Raw genomic sequence first — 6,000 nt, 5'->3', positions numbered from 1 at the left:
ATGGTGGGTGAGCGGTTGGTGGTGTTCGTTGGGTGGTCGGTGGTGTTGGTTATATATATATATATATATATATATATATATATATATATATATATATATATATATATATATATATATATATATAATAGAGAAACATTATCAATGGTTCTACAAGGAAATAATATTTTTTCAAGTTTTAGAGCTTATTATTTATCGGAAAAAAAAAGTAAAAATATATAAATTCATAACTTCACAATGTGAATGCTAAAAAATTAAATTATATGTTTTTTCGGATTTACCATGTGAATTTAGATTTGCATTGTATGAATCTGCATAGAATCATACTGTGAATTTGATGAAAAAAAAATTAAACATTTTTTTTATCGAATTTGATATCATTGGAAAATGGATAAAAATTTATGAATTTCTTTCTTTCTTTTTTTGTATAAAAAATTTTCTTTAAAAATTAAAACAAAAAATTGGTTTCTTGGTTCCATAATCTATTTATGAATTTCTTTCTTTCTTTCTTTTTTTTATAAAAATTTGTCATATATATATATATATATATATATATATATATATATATATATATATATATATATATATATATATATATATATATATATATATATATATATATATATATATATATTATGCACCACCCCTTACATTCATATTGCTGATAAGTGGTGTATGTTTTAAAGTCATGATAAGATATGTTTCAATATTCAATCACGTCTGCTTCCCATCATTTAATTAGAGTAATTTTTGACTATGATTGGCAAAAAAGGACTATGGTTTATTATATTCAATATTGATGCAAGTATACCATGCACTAACAAAATAGTGCTATCAAAGTTCCACATGTCATTAACACATCAAAGAGGCCAATAATGTTTACTATTAATCGTTGCTTACAAAGTTCCGTAATTCATAATAAAATATCGTATAGTATATACTTATGAACGGATATCCTTTTAAAGGGAAAGTTTGCACATCTGAAATGAAAAAAAAAGTGTTCTATAAATCTTTCAAATTAAAACCAAAATAAAAATATCAATTACTAAAAAAAGATAGTGCTGCTAAAGGGAAGATTACATCACCTCACATCATCCAACAATGAGTGCCACAAGATCCTAGATTAATGGGATGTGTCACCCATTTTCATTGTTGCTTTTTGTTTCATATATATATATATATATATATATATATATATATATATATATATATATATATATATATATATATATATATATAGGGTTAGTTTATTTTGTTTTCACTATCTATTGTGTGCATCTATGATTGATTCTGGACCAATCAAGTAATTAATGTATATTAGATATTGAAGATATAATGGATATTAATTCCATCTTCAGCATTTAATATGCATTAATTACTTTTTTAAAATAACTAAAATGATTAGTCCAGAATCAATCATACATGCACACAATAGATACTGAAAACATTTGAACCTAACTCTATCTCTATCTCTCTCTCTCTCTCTCTCTCTCTCTCTCTCTCTATATATATATATATATATATATATATATATATATATATATATATATATATATATATACTAGTTTATAACCCGTGGAAACCACGGTTACAAAACTAATTAAATATTCATAGTAAAAAATTTAAAGTTATTAGTTAATTATTTTGTATAAAATTTTAAATACATTATTAATTAAGAGATTTTTTTTATTAGTTATGTAAAATTATAATTATTGATTCAAATAAATATGTGGAATTAATTTATCATATATATTAGACTCTTTTTATTTGTGAACTAATGAAAACAATAATATAAAATTTAAAATTTAAAATAAAGAATATATATATTAACAAATAATATCACATTAATTAGGAGGTTTAATGAATTTAAAATAGTGGATTAATAGAATGACAAGTGACATCATATTAATTAGGAGTTCTAATATTATGACACTTGGCAAAAGGACTACTCTTTTATTAGTATATATATATATATATATATATATATATATATATATATATGTATATATACCCTTAAATGTATAACCTTAGGTACCCTAACTCACCATACCACATTGTTTTGTATTATATAATACATTGTAATTGTACAAAGTTCTTCAAATTCAACTTCTAATTTGATTTGTTTTCAAGATTTTTATAAATTTCATCATTATCTTCCACTTAAATAGTTTTCTTTTTCTACTATAACATATATAGTTTGGACGGTGTTCAGTAGAAAGATATAATGTAAGAGAAAAGTAATAGTGAAATTTCAAACATCTTTATAGTAAATCAAGTTATCTATTGAAATTTAAGAACACTGTAACGCATATATGATAGAAAATGAAAAATTGTGATGGTTTTGGATACATAAGCTCATACTCCCTTAATAATATATTCACTTTTCCATATATATATATATATATATATATATATATATATATATATATATATATATATATATATATATATATATATATATATATATATATATATATAGTATCAGGTGAGAGCTCGTGAGGACATCTTAAAAAAAATTTAAAAAATACAAATCATAAAATCGAGAATAGATCTATGTCCGGGAGAAAAAACAAATTGGGAAAAATAATTAGGATCATTAAAATTAAATCATGGATCATAATGATGCAAAATAAAAAATTAAAATTGAATCATGATCAATTTTAATGATACAAATTTTTTTTCCAGTTTCTTTTTCTCCCGGACATAGATGTATGCTCGATTTTATGATTTGTATATTTTGTTTTTTAGATTTTTTATCAATTTTTTTAAAGTGTCTTCATGAGTCCTCATTTATGAATTTTGATCTAATTATTATATTTGGTTTAAGCTATTATTGGTCATTAAACTTGTCTTTTTTTATTATTATTTTATTTTACTCATTATATTAGTGATAGTTGTTTTACTACATGGAACTTCCTCAAGGCTATAATTAGTCATTGATTTTTTTTTTGGATGTTTATTTTAGTAACTATAATTCGTTTAAGTTATTATTAGTCATTTGACATGTTTAAAATTTTCATTTTAGCTAGTCTACTGTGTTATTATTGTTAAAAAAATATGAAAAAACTACTACTTTTTTCTTTACTCTATTACTAAACATGTTACACCATTTATTTTAGAGGAAATTATACGAATGCTCCTTGTTATTTAGGGTAGTCTGCACACAATCAACATCAATAATTAACTTCACTTTGGCATACTCTATCCTCTATATTTTGTTGTCATTATGATGTCTAGAACGTTAATGTCATCTCGATTCATTCCTAATATGTGTTTTGGATTTCGATACTTCAAAGGAAATATTTGATAAGAATCAATTACCATAAAATTAAGGCAGTCATCATAACTCTTATCCACATTCTCATTGGTCTAATTTGTTCATGTTTTCAAGTGCTTCATACAAAAACATGGTCCTTGTGCGTTGAAAGAGGATCGAGTCCCTTGATTTGAGTTCCCGAAAAAAGACGTAGATGTGTTCGTGTTTTCAAAATGTAGAGCTTAAATATGTTGTGAGATGACGAATCTTTAGTAGATTTTTAATTGTCAAATAGTCTGTAAATAGTGAAGGTCATCAAGACTTCGTTATCTTAATGTATTTACTAGGTTCAATTGTGGTTCGTATGGTAATGCTTAGTCCTAATATTTTTTATTTTCGTGAGTAACCTATAAATAGGGTGAGTCCTATAAAGTGTCGTAACTTTTAAACACTTGTATTCATTCAACTCTCGTTCTCATTGCGATACTTTTGTGCTTTTCTCCGGATAAATTAAGCTGAAAACTAGATCTTATTTAGATATCTGTGTTCTTTACTTACTCTTACTCTTATTTCTATTGATTGATTAAAACATAAATCATTTCATCCTTCCAATTGGTATCAGAGCGGGAATCTACACATCGATAGAATAATATTTTTCTCGTTTCCATCTTATTGAATCGATCTCTCTGATTCAGTTAATCTGCAAGATCGAAACGTAATTTTTCGTTTGATCAATTGTGGTTAATGGATTTATAAAAATTGGTTTCGAATCATTTCATTATTTAGGGTCGTGGCCCAATTATCGGTTATCATAAGGCTTAGGGACTTGGGGAAGAAGAGAATTAGTCCTTGTTGGATATGGTCATTATACTAGGTGATCCGAGAGTTCAATTTTGTTTCGGAGTCCAAGGGTATAATCGTAATTTGGCAGTTCAGGCCTTTATGAATTTTGGGTTTTTGTTCAGGAAATTTTAAGGCGAGGGTAAGTTGATAGAAGTGTAGGGATTTTCGTCACCTTTTCGTGGATATATAGTTCGTTGAAAACAGACTTAGGTCGAAGGAGTTATGGCCGATTGAAGTTTAAGTGTTTAGGAGCTTGGTCGAGTAAGCGGGGCATACTCACCAAGTATGCGGGACATAGTGGCTGGGTGGATCGCGGAGGTCTTTTGAGTACACCGAGCATACTAAGGGGTACACAGGGGGTACTCCCTTCAGATGGAAACCCTAGTTTTTAGGGTCCTGACCCTATTTAAGCCTTAGTTATTTTTGAGCCATGCCCCTTAATCAGCCTCCAAGCCTCCTAAACCGTAATATTCAACCCCTAGCCACCATCTTGGAGTTATTAAGATTTTATGAGGAATCTTGGATTATTTTTTGTATTTTAAAGAGATTGAAGGTTTTCGAAGGATCATCACTTGGAGTGGGGATCGTAGATCCAAAAGTTTCTCATCTTTTGCAATCCATTGAACGTAAAAAGCTATCATGTTGGCATCTCTTTGGTTAGATCTTGTTTGGGGTGGTTTATGGCACATTTTGCTCCCTTTGGTTTGTCTTTATGAGGTTGAGCTTGCTCCAAGAGTTTGGACAATAGATCTGGACATTTTAGGTGTCCCAAATGCACAAAAATGATCTTGATAGTTGATATCAACTCATGCATGTGTTTTAGCATCTTTGGTGAAGTTGTGAAGTTAGAAATTGGATTTGGGACCCATTGAGCCATGCAAAAGCTCAAAGTTACCGACTTTATATTGAGAGAAAAACTTGAGAAACACACTTGAAGAAACGTTAGTACAAGTTTATATGGCTGAATTAAAGTTTAACTCAAAGGATCATAAAGTTCAACAATAATAATAAGTTAGATAGTTAGATAGTTAGATAATTAGGTGCAAAAATATAAGGAAATATAAATGACAACAAGTATTATATCAAGTATACACTTAAGTTGATTCTTAAAAAGGATTGCAATCAAACCAAGTTAGTAAATGAGATCAGACTTAGAGTGATTAAGTCAAGACTGACTTGCTCCGAATGAGAAATTGTGTTCTTAATGTAATTGTTTGGGTTCTGAAGAACATAGAGAGTAAGAGAGAGATGACAGAAAGAGTAAGAAATAAGATTCAAGAGATGAGTTGTGATAGATGTATTTCATTCATAAAATGAGAGCTCTATTTATAGAGTCTCGAAGATTACAAAGTTAAATCTGTCTTTGGCCATGCAAGGAACACTGGGTAAAGAAATGTAAAGACATAAGATAACAGTTAAAATTAAAACTAAGATTAAGGATGGATGACGTCGACTGCGGATTCCTTTCTTGATTGCGGTTGAGATATTGACTGCGGATCTGGTGATGGCTTCAGATCTGTTCAAGTTTAATAGGGTCAGTTTTATGCTTCAACAATTTCCCCCTAAGTGACCTCTTCAACTTTCCTTTCATTTGTCAAGCTTCAGGAATTTGATGAGAATCCACCAGAACTTCCTGACTTCTCTGAGCCAAATAATTCTTCTGGAGATTTCAAACTTTACTTCAATAGTTGTGTGTTTTGACTTGTTAACTGCAGTTTGAGTGACCTCTAGTTCCTTCCGGGTCAAGCGGTTCATGGCAGTCATCGGAATGAAGTATTTTGTATCATTATTCTTGCGTTTGAAAATGACTCCAAGATCTGGGAAGTTAGTTGCTCCAACGGATCTCTCTTGAAAACCTTCGGTCAGCACCAGAGTTGGTTTAAGAGGAGGGAGGTTGAACTTCT

This window comes from Lactuca sativa, chromosome 8 (assembly GCF_002870075.4).
Source record: "Lactuca sativa cultivar Salinas chromosome 8, Lsat_Salinas_v11, whole genome shotgun sequence".
Classification (NCBI taxonomy): Eukaryota; Viridiplantae; Streptophyta; class Magnoliopsida; order Asterales; family Asteraceae; genus Lactuca; species Lactuca sativa.
This window is presented reverse-complemented; position numbering follows the sequence as displayed.